We start from the raw sequence: 18,730 nt of genomic DNA, 5'->3' as shown, positions 1-18,730 counted from the left end.
CGTTCATTTGCTGCACTGTCCGTCATTGCCCGGGTCACTGGAACGCACGGGAAGATCAGCTCAGTGCTTCTCTGCTTCACGTCAGAGCTGTGTAGCACAGCTCACGTGCTCAGCAGCATCCCCGCTCGGAGCTCTGCAGCCTGCCAGAACCATGTGCACCACGGGATGCTCGGGGTGGCCCAAGGCAGGCACAGTAATTGCAATTAAAAGGCATTTCCTAAGCTTTGAAGTGCTGGCAGTGATGGTATTTGTAAATGGATTTCACTCAGGCACGCTGGGAAGATGAAACTTAAAGTCTCTAGCAAGTCAAGCTTTCTGTATTCTTTACATTCTAAGGATGTTTTGGGTTAAGAGCTGTTAAATGCCTGCACTAGGAAGGAAACCGTGTGCAGTCAGGTCTCTACACACCAGTGCTTCATGGGGCATTCTTCTACCTTGTTTCTGTATACTCTGAGAAATAATAAAATGAAGGAGCTGAAAGAATTCAGCTTTAATTCTAGAAACAACACTGGGTTGGGTGATCTTAATATTTTCATTTGCATTCACCTTTTTTAGCCATTCAAACTGCAGTAAATCATATGCAGTTCTATCACACTGTAGCCTTATAAAGTGGAATTGTATGCAAAGATTTGCAAAGCATCCACAGCACAAGCTATATAGACTTTTTTTTTTTTTAATAGATGCAGAAATCAAGCCCCAGTGAAAGTGTCAAAAAATAGTCCTTGAAATATTTCCACTTCCAGGTTGGAAAGTAATAACAGTTCTACCGCTGCTAAGCCCAAGCCTGGCAAATATTTTTCTGTCATTAAAATAAGCATTTCCCAAAGCTATTTCCTTCCTGTCACACTGAGTATTGGGCTATAATTCTCCCCACTGCTTCTGTGAGCGGATGGAAGGGTCCAGACAGGCTGTGGTTGGGAAGGAGGACTCTTAGCCGCGTCCCACAGGTGTGCAGGTTTGCTGTATGGAGCTCAGCGGGTGCGTGGTGGTGCTGTCTCCTTTGCTGTTGGTTTGAGGTTATATCCTGCTCTTTGCTTTTGCAAATAGTTCATTGGAGCCACTGGGAGTAGCTGTGTGCTTAAGGCAAACAAAGTTTGCTCTTAATATAACAAAATAGCAAGTTTACAGGCTTGAATTGATGGCTCAAGTGGATGAAAGTACCAAGAAGTACCTACAGCAATTAGTAGCTCCCAGATTAGAAATGCCATGCCCTCCAACCCTCATTTTAATCCCATCTATTTTTCACATATTTTAGGAGATATATAGTTTAGTTTACATTAGCATGAATGGTGAGTGCTAATCTGAGATGACAGAGCAATTTAAAACTGGCAGTAACTTGCTGAGGTAATATGTAAAATGTGAAATGTCTCATTTTTTAGGAGAGGGAAGACAAAGAGCTTAGCCGCAGCTTTCTTCAGGCTGGTTTCTGCCAAGCAGGGCTGCTGGGGTTTTAGAGCCTGTGCTCTCTTCATACTGGCTCCAGTTCTGATTGAAGTCAATGCCCAGACCTCGCTTTCTTCCCAGTAGCTTGACCAGGTGTGTTTGTGTCAGCAGAAAGCAAAAACGTTAACGAGGACTTCACCCTTCTCTTCCTGGAGCAGGTAAGGCAGCTGGGCAGTCCCAGGAAAATCCGGTCTCTTAGGCAAGGCAGCTGCCTCTGCCTTCAGGCAGGGGATGGACAGCTGTCCCTTCCCTAAAAACACAGGTGGCACTGCTGCACAGCTGGCATGGTTCCGATTTTCAGGAGGTTGTGCAACTTTTAATTCCAGACTCTCCTAAATGATCTTGGCCAGAAATATTTGACCAGATGGCATTGGAGCTGCCTTCCCTGTAAGATTACAAAGTGCCACCATTTACAATCTCAGCAGCTGGAAGCTGATGAAGTACTGGTGCAACTGGCCACTGCCCTTCCAAGTGCATTTTCTTGATACACTGAGTCATTAGGCTTCCCGTGATCGCGTCTTCAACCTAAAAATGTCACTGTGTGTTGGTTACGTGGTTTAGCTGTGAAATGAGTGTGATGCTGCATCCCCAGCTCTTACTCTTCCTCATGCTGTCTGTTATTCCCTGTCCTTCATACTCTGCATTTTCCAGTGGCATACCAAGTGACACCGAGCTTTTCTGGGGGGATGATGCAATGAGTTTGTCTTAGGGGCTTCGTGGCAGCAACATGCGATGTCTGACAATATCTGCCTCTGCTGGAATCCTTTGAAGTGGAAATGAAAAGTACGGTGTTTACTGGCCCACTAACCCTAGTTAAGCACAGAGCACACCAAGTCTTAAAGGGGTTTTAGAGGACCAGAAATTGGATTCTCATTAAGCATTCCAAAGAACACTTTGCAGATATATATTAAAAGCCATCCCTTATCTCTGTACACATTTGTTTACTGCTGGTGATATTCTCTGCACCATAACTCTGCTTGCACTGTGCAGCTGGGCATAAATCTCATTTTTAGGAGCCCTGATTGTGTTACATTTCTTGACTTCCTAATGTAACAGAAAATGGGATGATTTGGGATAGTCCAAAGCCACGTGCAGTGTAAGAGCATTGAGAAGAGCAGCAGAGGGCTTGTTAGTGCAGGCTGACCTAGAGACTGAAGCCAGCTCCTTATTTCGTTGCAAAGGTGACGTGAATTGAAAACCAGTTGCAGTTGTGCTTGCAAAAATGTCCGTTTGAACTCCAAAGCAAGGTATGAGGATCTTGATGGGAATGAGTCTCAAGTTGGCCAGCACTCAGGAGAAGGTCCAGTCCTGGCACACGGTGAGCTGGCCAGGATCTCCTCTTGAGGAGACATCACGCCAGGTAATGAGGGTAGAAAGGTAGCTGGGGGAAGCTGATCAGAATGCGGAGGAGGTGAGTGGGAGCAGACAGCAGAGGTGACAGAGCAGAGTGCAGAGCTGGGGGTGGTGGAAGAGGCTGGTCATGGGCAAAGCTGGGAAACAGGCAGGGGAGAAGGGAGCCCCTGGGTCAGTCACCGCTGAGTCGGTGCGGCAGTTTGTGTCCCTGTAGCATGACTACATTTGTGGTTGTTGCTGATGGTAGGACGTGCCAGGGGAACACCAGACTCTTTAGAGGTCCTGGCCCCGTCCTCACCCCTGCGGCTCATCACCTACAGCCAGCCTAGCCCTGTGCATGACCTAAGGCAGAGCTGGGCAGAGGGCAGAAGAAAAGCAAGCTTTAAATATGCAAGCAGTGATTAATTCTAGCTGTGTTTGAACTGATTATGGAAGGAAGAAGGAATCAAAGCTGGGATTAGAGGCTTAGCAAGCCTGAGTGCATACTTGAGCAGCTACTGTTCTCTTACAACCCTGCTGCACTTGGGTGTTGCTGTACTGGTATTGTGCCGCTCTCCCAAGGCACCTGCAGCAGTCCCAGTGGCTGCACCAACAGAAAAGAGCATCTTGGTTGGTGCTGGCTTTTTTATCCTCTTCTCCCATGACCCACTGGAGACAGATTTGCTTATTTCCTAATAAGATACTGTATTATATTTTGTTATACTGACTGTGTTTTGCTGACTTTTGCCTGCTCCTGGATGTGAGGGATTGTGATTTTGTGTGCAGGTGAAATTTCAAGTGTCCAAAAGAGTTTATAGAGGAGATAATAGTCATTGGTTGCACCCGTCGCTCACTGGCATGCTCTATCTCTGCATTAGTTCTTAACACTTCACGTTTGGAGGTGGTCCCTTCAGGGCAAGATGTGATAGCATATAGAGGTTCCCAGGCTTTACTTGCTTCCTGCCCCCATTTTAGGAAAGTTAATCATTGTCACATTTGATCTTTTCTGTTTGAAAGTAGCTCTTTATCAGAAGAAGTATTAAGAAGTTTGTTAGAAGACATTTGCTTTAACAGGTACATGCCAGTTAACTTCGTGTGCATGTATTGTTACATTTTGAAGAGCTTTAGTAGTCAGTCCTGAGATGCATGAGATTTCTCCAAAGTTGGCCTGAAAACTTTAAAACATTGCTTAAATAAGATCAAGAATCTTGGAAATAAGATCTGTTGTAAGCTTTGCGTTGTTGCTTCTCAGACCCTTGCATGTCTGTTTGTCAAGCAGCATTTCGTAATCTGCAGTAAGCCCTGAAGGGTATTTAGTTGTGGTTTGACTTAATAAGATCTAAAAATGGCTAGTAATAAATCCAATCATTTCCATGAAAAGGAAATGGAAGATTGGAATGGGAGAGATCTTACACCTCACTCGGGGAATGAGCCAGTAAATCCAATATATTTGTTCAGTCCCGAAACACCCAACTGAATTTGGTGCTTGGGGGGGAATTAAAAAAACCAAACCTATTTATGCCGTGCAGTATGTCAGTAACAGGAGCCAGGGGTCAGGCTGCGCTGCTGGGATTGGTGCAGTGAGTTCTATAGCAGGACAGCAAGAGCTGAAGGGAAAGCAGAGCTGCTTTCTGCTGCTGCTGCTCCTCTCTGGGCACCTGGCCAGCCTCGCTGTCTGCTGAAATGATTGTAATTTCCTGAATTATCCAGAGCCAAACTTCCACTTCCAAAAGGACAAATTAGGCCGTAGGAGAATCGCTTGTCTTTAGAGCTGATGACAAACTGCTCCCAACTTAGAGGTTGGCCTCACCTTTCCCTGATTTTATAGAGCTCTTATTGGCAAGTACTAGACTTGTTATGGTTTAATCAATATTAATCTCAGTTGGAAGGATACTTCTGGTTGCTAATTGAGATCAGGTTCAATTCCATCTCATCATATTTGCTGTATAATTATTAGATGCTTTACATCATGTCAGAAGAGTCCTGGCTAACAGCATGGGCACAGCGTTCCCATATGCCAGCACCACGTGTGACACTGAAGAAGCACTTGTGAATGTGTTGCTGTCTGTGTAGGGTATAGTTCACTGGAGTTCCCAAAGCACCGAAGATTCACACAAGCTGCAGCTGTAGCAGCTCTGCTCTTTCTCTTATGTACGTATTGGTGCTCCCTCATTTATAGCTTAGTTCTTCTAAATACTGAATTGTGATGACACAGCTGGATATTTCGGATAGGTAATGAGTGCGTTATAACTTTCTTTGCATGTTTTTGATCAAACTAGAAACAGCTCACTGTTCATCTCTAAAACATCTGTGATGTGAGGGTTGCATATATAAGAAATAATATCCGGCTGCAAATATTTCTTCTCTTCTCTGAACAAAAGAAGTCCCAGCAACGCACAGGGTGTCACGCTGCCCAGCTGTCTGCATGCCACATGCAGCGGAGATCATGCATGCTTTCATTATCTGATCTCATCTGACCATCTGCGTATCACAGGCAACTTTATTCCGCACAGGTGTTGTTGAAGAACCCCCTCTCCCTCAGCAACATGTGTTTCCTGGGAGGCGCTCTCACCCCTGCTGCGTGTGCTGCACCCCAGCTGTCAGATTTGCAGCTCCAGCCCTGGTCTGGGCTGCGTATTTCTCAGGAGCACAGCCAGATCCGCTGCCGCTTCAGACACCTATGTGAGCTTGCAGCTTCAGCAGTGTGCAGTGGCAGGGCCTGGCTGCAAGAAGCCCGGGCTGGAAGTGCTGTCCCAGGAAAGCTGGTCTGTGTAATTTCTCATGGCTACGCCATGGTTAGGTTTGCCTCATCCCATTTAGCTCCTGCTCCTGGGCCGGGCTCTGCGGTGCTCCTGCATGCCCTGCTGCTGCTGAACCCAGGAAGGAGCTGCGTGCAGTCTGTGCGCTGGGGCTGTGGGTGCAGTGGTGGAGCCATGTGCCCGGGCTGCCCCGGCTCTGTGCCGTGTGGGCAGGGCTGGTCAGTGGGAGCCATGTCTGGCCGCACTCCTGGGGGTTTGTGCTGTATTTTTAGAGCTGCATATTGCAACATGTGCAAATTTATTAGAGCTTGCTAATTAAAATTGCTGCAGTGACTGCTTGTTACTATATCTGACCAAACGCCTCCGCAGGCAGTTGGAGGAAAAACCGCCGAAACCCACAGCGCCGTGTAAAAGCAGGTCAGTGGCTGAACCCAAAAATAGGCGCTGTGAGTGAGGTGGGTGCACGTGGGGTGGGATTGCTGCTGCTTCTGCCTTTCATTTCAAGGGTTTCTTTAAAGATTTTCCGGTTTCTTTTTTGTCATACATATTTTTGTATGCGTATGTCCAGGATCCATTTTTATTTCATGCTATCGATCCAGGTGGACAGCAGACGGCATCGATTCCTGCCTGTATGTAATACACACTCATTAGCAATGCCATCAACCTCTGGGAACAGCAAGAACATGGTGGGCATGCAAGAACTTGACTGTAAAGAAACAGGAGCAATTTTCAAGGATGAAATCTAGGTTTAAAAGAGAAGTACGGGTTTTTACCCTCACAATTAATGCACGGTTTAAGCTCCTTCACCTCCCAGTCGCTGGCTACAGCTACAGCCTTTTCCTCTGGCATAAGGGCTTTCTGGAGGCAGCCAACCCTACTGGCTTGCCCATGGGCTCCACACAAGGTTCATCCTGTCACTCCTTACCCACAGCACCACAGCCGCTGCTCATTGCCTCCTCAGCAAACATGGCTTTCTGCTGCAGTGCTTGCAGCCATGTGGTTACTGACAGTAACCATAAAAGATAAAAGCTGCAGCAGTTTTAGGCATCAAAGATACTGGGTAGCTGGTGGTTTGGGGTTTTTTTAAAACATGCTGTTAGAGTTTTTACTGTTCTACCTTTACTGCTGGAATGAGAAATATTTGGTCATCATCCAGTGACAGTGATGCGTTCATCTGAAATTCTTCTAAAGAGGGAGCAAATTTAATCGCTCTCTCCTTTGCAGTAGCCTTGGTAATTGTGCTCGTTCTACACAATGGCATCTGATAGTGAAGAGTCCTTTCAGGATCCTCGTCCTCCTTGCTTCTGGCTATGGATTTCTCTTTGCTTTCCTCTGCAGTGGAGCATAAGTCAGCTGGGACTATGAAAGTCCCCAAAGTCTTCCACAGCAGGCCTGGCAAAAGGCCTCTTTGGGACATCTGCTTCATTCGGGTCACGCTTTCATTCTTCTGAAGCCCACTGTAACTACTGCTTGTGGTAAGCGGCTGCACAGGAAAGAGCAGTGAGGAGACCTCTCGCTGTCAGCTTTCAGGAGAGCGGGAGGAAATGGTTCTTAAGTCTGCCTACACCGGGGTGTTGCTGCATTGGAACAGGAGCATTGAGGTCTGTCCCGTCAGAGGTCTGGGACCCTACCTGTGGCAGGAAGGCTGCAGCCCTGGCAGGCAGGCACTCTCTGGGAGCAGAGCCGCCAGCCGTCCCCAATGGGACCAGCTGAGGGCACAGGACAAGGGATGGAGGGAGGTGCTGCTCGCTTTGGAAGCGTGCCTTAAATATTAGGGTTTGCTGCTCTCCTGGTGTCAGAAGGGAAGTCGAGAGTCTGACAAAGCCTCCAGGACTGAAAAGTCCCAGAACATCCCAGAAGTACTGCTGAAAATCCAACTCCTGCAGTGCAGCACAGCCATGCACACGTGGTTCGTCTCGAGGCACTGGGGCACTGTGGGTGAGAACATGAGGCATTTGGGACTGTGTTTGTCTCACAGCTGGGTTGTGTTTAAGAGCACTTCTTTCTCACAGCCCCAGCCATGTGCCAGTGATGCACAGAAGGAAGGGATGCATCCGGCCTACCCTGGCAGCGCATGAGGCCAGGCAGTGCAAGGTGCAGAGCAGGAAAATAGCTGTCAGGTAATTGGGGCTCTGCACAGCTGTGCACGCACCAGAGAGCGTGATTCTGAAGAGGCAAAATAAATTGCAGAGCATAGGGAGAAGAGGGAGGGGGAAGGGAGCGTTGCAGGAAGAAGCGCCAGACGGCTGTGAGAGGAACAAGCACAGATCTGAGGATTTACCTTATGCCTTCTGCAGGGATTTCAGAGCTGCCTCCAGGCAGTGCCGGATATGCAGGAGGAGAGAGGAGATCAGAAGGGGCTGAGAAAAAGCCCTCACTTGGCTTCCTCCATTGCAAAGCGTGGCCTGCGTGCTCGAGGGGGAGAGCCAGGTGTGCAGCCTGCTGCGTGCACGGCTGGTGGTCCTGCTCACACCAGGCTCTTCTGGGAGACAAAGAAAAGGCGTTTTTTCACGGCCTTTTTTTCTTTTTAGGTTTCTTGTTATTGTCACTGAAGGATAAAGATGTGGTCTGAGTAAGGCTGAGCAAACAACTTGGGAACAAGGCATGGAAAGGCTGCGTCTGTGGGACAGTGGGTGTCTTTGTGGCTGCACTGGGCCTTGGAGGCAGGGACAGAGCAGCCCTGAACCAGGGGCAGAGGCCAGGATGGCTGGCACAGCACCCTGCCATGCATACACTGACACATCACAGGGTGCAGCAAACACCCTGCAGTGCCTGCCCTGCAGCACCACCCTGCAGCACCTACCCTGCAGGATCAGCCCTGCAGTGATGCACTGCAGCACCATCCCAGCCCACCTTGGGGCTGTGCCACAACTTGAAGCAAACAGGTGTGGTGTTACCATATAGCTGGCAAGTTTAAAAGTCCAAGTAGTTAACTGCCTGTGGAGTTTTGTGCTAATACCATGCTGCAGTCCTCCTGGCTAGCTGTGACAACCCTGGCCGCCATCAGCTGGCTGGAAGCAGCTTGGTCAAGCCTCACGTGCTGCCCGTGGGCACAGCACATGGCTGGGTGTCAGGAGGGAGCTGCCCCCACGCAGAAGCAAGCAGATCAGAGCCTGCTAAGCACTGCTTTTTAGAGATCATTTGTCAGCAGGCCTGAATTTATGTAATATTTTGGTGAACCCGGGGGAAAAAACCACATCGGAGTTTTCTGCAAACATACTTGTGTTTTCAGCTGCAAATTGAACATTCCAAATGTTAAACATGTGGGCCAAACCCCGGAGCGCTGCTGCTTGGAAGCTGTCCGTGCTCCCTCTGTGCTCCCTCGAGGCAGGACAGGGCTGAGCCACAGCCCCTCTCAACTGCAGCCCCTGTAACACCATCCTGCTGACCCAGCCCTGCTTTGCCACCTTCCTGAGAAAAAGCCAATTTCTTCAAAACGCCTTTATCAAAAGTATTCTTCCACCAGCACAAGTTTCTACAGAAAAATTTTACAGTTCCTTTGCCGTTTGCAAACAACGGCACAGGAAGGGAATTCATCCTGGTTGTTTTACACAAAGCAGTGGTGGTGGCAGCCCCAGGCAGTGGACCCACAGGCCGCTTGTAGTAGCTGTATTCTCTTAGTTGGAAACTAAGTAATTTTTCTTTGTTTCTTTCAATGATTAATAATAAGAAAAAATTCACTTGTGACAGCAAATCATTACCTAATATTAAGATAAAACCGTGCTAAAACGTGTTGTAAGTAATAATCCATAACTTAGCAGAATTGCATGGGTTACTGAATTTTCTCTTATTCCCATCACAAAAAGAGAGAAATTTTCTTAAATGTCTTTTTGCTTTTAGAAACTTAAAGTTCACATCGCTTTCATTTTCACTAATAAATTCAAGATGTCCATATTAGTTTAACTTGAAATGAGTTTGGTTTATTGCTGAAACTGAAATTCCCCTGTGAAAGTCTCTGTGGATTAGATATACGGCACTTTTATTCTTCCATGATTAAATTTTTATTGATTTTTTTTGAGCCAGTTTATGCACATTACTTCTCAGCGCCCACCTGTATTCTGCTGTGCTGCCCTTGGCATGTCAGAAATGAAGATGCTATTTAGTTGGCTTGGTTTGCCTAAGAAGAACTCCTGGCCTCAAGCGCTGCGTCAGGGCTTGCTTGGGGTTGGTCTGTGCTGTTTTGTTTCATTAGGATGATAACAGCATAAATCATAGCTACCAGAGCCAATTAGTGATCCTGATCATCTCCATCCCATTAAATAATTTAGGGGGAGGAGTGCTGAGGAGGGATCTGCCCAAACACACGCTGAAATCCATTCTGCTGGGAAGAGAGGCTATGTTGTAAATATTGTTTTCCTACAATTTGAAGGTCATTTTCTCACTGCATGGGGACGATCAAAACGCATCCATGTATAACTCACTGCCTGTTAGCATTCTGCTGTCATAGCTTCATATTGATTGTCCTCTGCAAAGATTTTTAATAACAGCAGTAACATAAATTTACTTCATGTGAACAGAGGCTAATTAAGAACAAATGTGCCAGTCAAATTAGAAAGTTATTTATCACTAATTATGTATCCTTCATCTGTGCCCTGCCATATCCATGCTTGTAAGCTGCTCCTCCCAGGCCATCCTGCCCAGCACCAGCAATGTGAGGAAGAGTCTGCAGGGACATCATGGGAATAAAACCCATTTTTTACTTTTCCCTGGGAACGTGCTCCAGTTCTTGGGAGCTGATGCGTTATTACAACAAGCCGTTTGCCGTCAGCTTTGGTTTATTTGTGTGGAGGCATCCTGTGTTTGCTGTTGGGAATCTGTTGCTGTCCAGGCTGCTCTGGGATCTCCCGTGGCAGCAGGGAGGTGGTGTGCTCCTGCTGCAGACCGTGCCATGGGCAGGCTGAAGGGACCTGGCTCACAAAGTGGATTCTTGTGACTTTCCCACCACAGCTGTACTGACAGTAAATGAATTTGGGGTTTATACAAGGCTGTTCTGATCTCAAGGGATGATACATAATCACTGGTGCAATAACAGAGCGATAGCGTGCTGTCCGGTGAAATCCCTTAGCAACAGGCTCAATATTTACAGGAGAGCAGTCCAAGCGTGGAGGCCCCTGGCACTGTCAGTGCCCAGCCACAGCCTGCGGGCCGGGGCCAGCTTTGTCTCCTGGGTTCCCCTCCTATGTCGGATCCTCTGTGCTTCTGGGAGGCTGTGCAGAAAGGCTGCTGCTGTGGTACCTGTAGGTAACAGAGCAGTGATTTGTTTCGTTTCTAACTGACGTTTATTTGGGGCCTGGAGCTTGGCCAGCAGCTGCATGTAGCACCCGAAGCAGCCTGGAGCTCACGTTGCAATGGCACAGCTCAGGGCTGAGCAGAGCGCAGCATCTGCCTGCGGCACTGTCTGCACAGAGACACTGCTTTATCAGTGCAGCACAGAGGGCCGTAGCAACACCCGCCTGATGTTTGAGGCTCTTGTTGTAAGGGTTTGCTCTCTCTCTAGGCTTCACGCCTGATTTTGTTTTATTTTAGCAACAGTAGGGAAGGGCAGAAGGAATTTCTTAGGAATCCGCTGGGACCTCAGCAACCAGTGGTGTTCTGGGGGACTTTTTAGATATGTTGCACAAACTTCTCCACCGTGCACATCTGTGCCAGAGGAGCTGGGAATGCAGGTTGCTGCTTGGTGCTGCAAGGCTCCTGAAGGGAGCTGCCATGCTGTGCTGTAGGTGGCAAGCATGTTGGTTTGCGGGGAGCAAACCCAGCAAGTGGGGTCAAGCAGCAAACAGGAGCTGAGCACAGGGAGTGGAAAACTTGGTATCAGCAGCTGGGCAGCAAGCAGGACACAAACAGCTTTGAATGTGTTCTACATTCAGTTCTGTTTGGAACTCGTGCCCTCAGAAATATTCAGGAATGTGCCAGAAATGTGATATTAAAGCCCTACCTTTCACCACAAACAGGCTTCCTTGTCTTCCCCATCATCTCCTCCTATATTAGTGCTGGCAGCACTTCTGCTTTCTGTACCCTCCTATTTGTTGGCCTGCTTGTCTTTATTTCTTCCCCCCTACCAAGCTTTCTTTGTCACATTTTTCCTCTTCTTTCAGTCCAAGCACATGTTGTAATTCTGCTGTTCCTGATTTCTCTTTGGGCTGTCTGTCTGAGGAGCTGCTAAAATAAAACATGGGCAGCCACCAGTAATGCACTGCCATCAAAGCTGCTTACCACAGCCGGGCCAAGGCCTTGTATTCCCAAGGCTATATTCTGTTCAGTCACTTGGACCTCGACCTCCTCCCATAGCTACTGCTATTGAAAATGCATATTCCCAGCTAGTATGGCCTTCCTTGCAGTGTTGCAACCAGAATTCAGGAGAGGAATTCAAACATGGGCTTTCAACAGTAAAAGTGAGCCTAGAAACACACAGAGGAAGCCTTAAGTCCGTTTTCTTAATGTCTTATGTATGTACTTGTCTATTTCAGTTATAAGAGGTGGTAATTAGGTCAGTATGTCTGTTTGATACTGGAATTTGATGAAGGTTTGGCTAATAGCATGAGCACTTACAGGCTTAAACTCCTTCAAAAAAGAAGGTTGTTGTCTTACTGTAAGCCTGCTGCAACAACAAAGACCTGCCTTTTTAAACCACTTCTTGCTAGATAGTGAAAGCATTTGTGCATTCAGGCTTCTAAACGATGTCTTTGGTAGCAGTGCCTTTAGCAGTGCACTGCACGAATCATCAATCAGTAATGATTGAGCCATACAGTGGCTTAGTTTGGAGGGGACCTTACGGATCATCCACTTCCAGCCCCCTGCCATGGGCAGAGTTGCCCCCCCACTAAATCATGCTGCCCAGGAACCCGTTTGAATGCCTCCAGGGATGGGGCACCACAGCTTCTCTGGGCAGCCTGTTCCAGTGCCCATTTTTCTTCCTAACATCTAACCTAAATCTCCACTCTTTTAGCTTAAAGGCATTCCCCCTTGTCCTGTCACTGTCAGCCTGTGTAAAAAGTCGATCCCACTCCTGCATGTAAGCTCCCTTCATGCACTGGGAGGCCGCAATGAGGTCTCCCTGAGGGGCTCTCCAAGCTGAACAAGCACAGCTCCCTCAGCCTTTCCTCACAGGAGAGGTGCTCCAGCCCTCTGATCATCTACTCAGTCCTCCTCTGGACCCACTCCAACAGCTCTGCATCCCTCCTGCGCTGGAGGCCCAGTCCTGGGCGCCGTACTGCAGGCAAGGCTGCACAAGGCAGAGCAGAGGGACAGTCCCCTCCCTCTCCCTGCTGCCACCCCTCTGTTGATGCAGCCCAGAATACTTCCAAGCTCCAGGAGCACACTGCTGCCTCATGATCAGCTTTTTTTTTGTCCATCAGGACCCCCATATCCTTTTCAGTAGTCTGAAATCATATCTGGAATTGCCACAACCTGAGTTTAACACCTTGTACCTGACCTTGTTCAGTGTCGTCAGGTTCTCTTGTGCCCACATTCTGAGCATGTCCAGGTCCCTCTGGATGGTGTCCCTTCCTTCTATTGTGTCAATTGCACCGCTCAGCTTGGTGTCATCAGCAAAGTTGCTGAAGCTGCACTCGATCTCACTATGTCACCGATAAAGATGTTGAAAAGCACCGGTCCCAAGGCAGTCATGACTGGCAGTAGAGCCATTGACCACAACCTTCTGGCTGTGACCTGGCTGTGACCATCCAACCAATTCTTTATGCATTGAACAGTTCACCTTTCTAATCCGCATCTCCTGAATTCAGAGATAAGAATGTGGTGGTGGACCATGTCAGAGGCCTTGCTTTGCTATTAGTGCACATGAAAGGAGAAATCAATCCAAGATGTGGTATTTCTATTGCTTTTGCTGATTTGTTTTGGTGTATTTGTGTTGACTTTGTAGGATTTTACTGTGCAGTCTGACCTGCGTTCTACCAACCCTGTAGCTGGGGTATGATGGCAAAGGTGCTGGTCATCAGCAAAGCTATCTGAAGCTGTGGCCCTCTGATCTAAGGAGTTCTATACAGCTGCAAAAATATCTGCTCCAACTATAGATGAAAAGGCGTATTTTTAGACTTGTCCAGCTGCATATCAGCTACACTGATTTTGCTCCAACTTTCTCAAAACGAGGAAGGTTAAATGATGATGCAACAATAAAGCAAGGAAGGTTTGGCCAGCCAGAGTTACCGTGGGCATATTTCTTTTCCTTCTCTCCCATGGTCACCCAAGAGCCTTCACTGTTAGCCGGATGCTCAGAGCAGCATTAGCTGTGGTGCCCCTGGCAGAGGGCTGTGCCTCCTGCCTCTGGCATGCTGCTCAGAGGGTGCAGAGGATGCGTGTCCTTCAGTGTATACTCCTATGGGTTCATCCTCAGAAGATGGACTCTCAAGGGGTCAGCAGAAGACGGGGACCATTTGCGTCAGTGTGATCCCAGCAAGAGAGTTCTGGCCAGCCATGGAAACTGCCTGGCAGCACTGTGAGCCCCAAAGGGGATCCTAAGTATTTATTATGGGCACGATAACAAACAATGGCAATATAAGCATTTATAGTTCAGGATCCCAAGTTTATTGAGGCGTTTGTCCCTGTGACCTTCTGTATTTGTCATCCTGCTTTCATTTATACTTTCAGAACTTCAGTTGGCAAACTGCCACGTTAACAACTGCTCCTGCTGTGCTGTCTGAAGCCTTTATTTCCAGAGGTGGGGGCTTTCTTTGATGCCTCCTTGGTACCGTTCCACTACCACGTAGTGCTTTAGCTCACACCGCAGCGATGGGGAACTCCTCATTTCCCCTTCTGGCAGCACTCCCTGCAGAAGCCTCATCCCTGCAGTCACTTTGCTCTTTGTGCAGGCAGTGGAGGCTGTTCAGGCTGCCACCGCATCAGCAGTGTGCCTGAAGCTAAGCAGATGGAGCAGGCATGTTTATGCAAATAAAAGCAACACATCCAGGAAATAATTCAAAAGAGTTTGCAGTGGATTCTGACAAGTCTGGGTTTGATGGAAGAAGATTTACACTGCCCTTGCTCATTGAAAGGGAAGCTGATTCCTACAAGAGCTCACACAGGCCCGTCAGGTGGGTCCACATCACACTGCTCCCTGTCAGAGCTCATGTGGCTGAGGTGGCATCATCAGGAACTGAATTTGGCTCCTTTAGCTTGGTTTACAAGGCAGGAAGTTGTAAACTTACAGGAGCACAACCAGTACGGTGTGCAGAGGGAAGGCTGAGCAGGAGCAAGGACAAGCATGGTCCCAAGCTCTGTGCACAGAGGGCACTGAGGCTGCTCCTGGGCAGCTTCCACATCAGTAAAGCATTGCTTAGTGTGCAGCCCGTGGCTGGAAGGAGCAGCATGGCCTGCAAGGAACTTCTTCCTCTATAGCAACTGCTCATGGCTTTTTTTTGCTAGAGAGCACACATTTCCAGGAGAGACGTAAGACTGACTGATCATTTTAAGGGTAAACTTCCAAAAATAAGCCTTGGCTACAGGTTTTTAAGAAGGGAGTAATGCAGCCCCTTGAAACAAGATCGGATCTTGTCAGCCTTGTGGCTTAAGAGCTGGTTTTGTTTGGTGGCCAACTGTTCTTTCCCATCATAGAGGGCATTTTTGGCTATTATTGCACCAAAAAAAAAACTGCTGTGGACAGCTGAAGGTGGCACAGCATCAGTGGGTTGAGCAGGGGTGCGATGATGGGGCATGAGACCAGTGGGGAGCAGAGGTGCAAGGTCATGGGACCTGGTTGGGATCCCAAGTCACAGCCCCAGGCACAGCGCCAGATGACAGCCCCACAGGGCCCTGCTCCTGCCATGTGCAGTGTGCCTGTCGTTAGGAGAGAGCTGCTTGTGTGCGAGGAGGTCTGAGGGACAAAATAAGTGCTTGTGGAGCAGAGGAAAGTTGTTTAATAGGGAGGGGAAAGGAAGGGAGTGGATCGTAAAAATCACACAGGCGTTCCCTTCCCTACAGGGCTGCTGGTCACCAACCTATTCGTCAGAGGGAAAAACTGCACATTTGAAAGATATTTCAATAATTAAATCACTACTCTTTAAGACCCCGATTTGGATTGGTAACATTTCCTAGCATAGAAATAGTCTTGCTGAGAGACCTTTATTTTTGCTGGGTGGTGTTTTTTTCCCTTTGGCACATTAGGTCCCATTGCTCCTGCAGCAAGAGGAGAGGAGCGGCTGCAGCCCCTGGGGAAGGACAAACACAGGGACAGCAGTGCTCCCCCTGGAGCCCCATGGCACAGTGCTGCCGCTGCGGGATGCCTGGGCTGCCTGTGGCTCCCACTGCCACCACCAAGAGCTCAGAGCATCACCGGGTGGTAGGACTGCCTTGCTAAAAACGGCTGCACACAGGGCTCATTGTGTGCCTGGCCTCCAAACCCCTGCTGAGGTGAGCGATTTTTGGAGGCACGGTATTTTTGCTGGCTCTCCTGAGCCAGAAAAAGCAGAGAAGGGAAAAAAAAAAAAAAAAAAAAGAATAATGTTCTGGAGATCTTTTCTAGATGCTGCTCGTGGCACAATTTGTGATGTGGTGAGTCGGTAGGGCTGCAGTCTTTATGGGGAGTAGGTTGGGATGTTATCTAGAACCTTTACTGTTCTTTCAGCTTCGCATCCAGCCCTGACCTGGCACACAGGGCCCGGGGGCATTTGCAAGCCTGCCGTAATCATCTCAGGCTGCTCAGTCACTGAAATAGTGCAGTACCCCTTCAGCTTGGTCCTGGATCATCCTTATGGTTCCCAAAGGGCTAATGGCAAGGTTAAACTTCCTCAGAGCTTGGTACCAGCTCCCATACCTCCAGTATTTGCCTCTGAAGTTTTTCATTTCAAAGTGTGACTGTACCTTTTCTAACATGCAGTGTTGATACACACTTTGTGTCCAAATTGGCCAGTAGTCTGTTTTGTATCACTGAGGACAGGGAGAGGCTTTCAGGAGCAGAATAGAGATACCACTCAAAATCCTGCCTTTGTGTCTGATTGCATGAAGGCTTTACTGAAATCCAAAAGACAGTGAGAGGGGTGAGGGCAAAGGAAAGCCTTCAGCAAGAATCCAAACGCAGGTCAGCATTGCTCCTGACATTCCTGGTAAGAAGCACAGAGCAGCCCGGAGCTGCTAAGCAGTGTGGTTCTCCTGTAGCTTTCAGGGCATGACTCAGCCTCACAGCTTTCCACATGTTCAGTAGTTTTCACTCATTTGTATCTTCCCATTGGGCTCTGTAGTCCAAAGATTACTTCAATCAGAGACAAGCTTTAATTACAGAGCTGCATGAAGCTGTCAGCACCGTGATGGTGTTTTGCCTTTCCTTCTATTCCATTTCCAGGCATTTACTTGTTAGTGTTCTGCACGTGACTTTGATCCCATGTTCTACATCACATCAAACTGTGTTTATCCAGACTTTAAGGGTACTTTTCTCCTTTTAGCCCAGTTGTAAATCAAACTTGACCCTTGTCATGCTTCCCCCTGACCTCAAGTCAGACTGGATTTCCCCTGACTTCAAGTCCAGCCTGGATTTCCCCTCTCTGGCTCTGCAGGAAGGAAGCTCATGGCACATGAAACCCATCCTCACTCTGTTCCAGGTTGGCCTTTATGTAGTGTATTTCCTTTCCTCCATTGATGCAGCAGTGAATTGTCTTCAGATCTCTGTGATTCTTCTTCCAGCACTGCACCTTCCGAATAAAGTTAAAGACGTGTTGCAGGCATAAGACCTGAGATGCTCACCAGGCAGGGTGCACCCTGCGATGCCGAGACCTGCCAGGCTGCAGTGAGGGTGCCCAGCTCTGGGGCTGCAGCTGCACTGGTGTGGATACATTGAGTGCATGTGGTGAGGACACAGATGGTGCAGGAAGCTCCAAATTTCCTTTAGCCAAAGGCATTCAACAAACAAGAAAGCTTTTCTCAACCTGCCTGGTAATATTTGTGCCTTCTACAAATGTGAGATGTTCCAAACTTTCATCTCCAGAACAGCAGTAACAGAATGAGTAGCACCGGCAGCCAAAGGAAAATTAAAGTAAATCCCCAAAGAAGTAGTTTATAGGATGTAAATCACTTAAAATGATGAATGTAATCCCATCAAACAAGTTCTTCATTATCATAACTTAACGTCATGTGTTATTTTTTTATCAGATCATAAATGCAGTCTCTGCAGTTTTGTAAAAGCACTTATTCTCAAATTAGGTTGAAAAATGTCTGACGTAGTAAGCCTTATCTTATACACAAAGGTCGAAGCTCTGCATTCTTTTTACATTTTTAAGTAAGGATGGCCTGTGTGTCTGCCCGTCCCGCCCTTCTGCAGTGAGAGCCAAACACGGAAGCAGCATCTCTGCCCTCCGCCGTCCTGCTGGGAGCTGGGAGCTGGGAGCTGTGTGTGCCACGAGGCTGCCCGCCGTGTGTGGAGCAGCTCAGTGAGCACAGACCCACCTCACAGCATTCAGCAAAGGGGTGAGCGTGTGTGGTGAGCAAATAAGTGATTACAGTGCTGAGAGCTACAATTAGGAGTTAGTTAGACATCTATTTTGCAGGCTGAGCTGTGATGTGCTAATCCCTTTCTTAGTACAGAAGAATATTTATTTTCTTCTGTACTTAGTGTTTAGCTTTGATGCTGTGCAGCAACGTCTGCTGCTGACCACAGAAGATGTTTTAATTCTGGTGCATTAATTGCAGCATTGAGACTCTGTTAGAAGCTGTGATTTTCTGTCAGTTCTCTGGCTCAAGTCAACTTTTGTTTTCCCCTCAGAAGATCTTAATCCTTAAGGCAGGGAATAAAAATCTCGTATTTTTCAGTGCTACACTAATTAGCTGTTTTAATAAGCATTTGATTAGCTAACTGCATGTAACACTGTTTGCAATCTTGAGAGAAAACTTTAAGTAAGAAAAAAGAAACATAACTTGAACAAAATCAGAATCCAGCCCAAGTTCTCTATCCTCCCTTGAACCAAACAAAGCACATTTTGGGAGTTAGAAATCAGACCACACTTCTTAGGGCTGTTGCCTGTGGCTGTTTGCCACAGCTGGATGTGGAAGTAGAGCAGGCAGGAAGGACAAGTGGAAGCAGCACAAGCAAAGCAATGCTGATGCATTTGGGTAAATGGGGAATAAGCAGTGAATTTTCTGCCTATTTCTCTGAACCCGGATTTGAACAGATTTGTGTGCAAACTGGGAAGCCAGTAGTTGAATTTTCTTGTTTTCCTCTCCCTGAGGACCTGAGTTGGGCTCCCCATTACCAAATT

At 47.8% G+C, this 18,730-nt stretch overlaps 1 protein-coding gene across 1 annotated transcript in view; it reads left to right on the top strand.

The window, feature by feature from the left end:
- The window catches only part of GPC1 (glypican 1), a 160,233-nt gene that overhangs the window by 95,466 nt on the left and 46,037 nt on the right, over positions 1 to 18,730 (top strand). The window lies entirely within an intron of this gene.

Source organism: Lagopus muta, chromosome 9, assembly GCF_023343835.1.
Source record: "Lagopus muta isolate bLagMut1 chromosome 9, bLagMut1 primary, whole genome shotgun sequence".
NCBI lineage: Eukaryota > Metazoa > Chordata > Aves > Galliformes > Phasianidae > Lagopus > Lagopus muta.
Note: the sequence above shows the minus strand (reverse complement) of the source record. Positions and strands in the feature narration are given on the sequence as shown.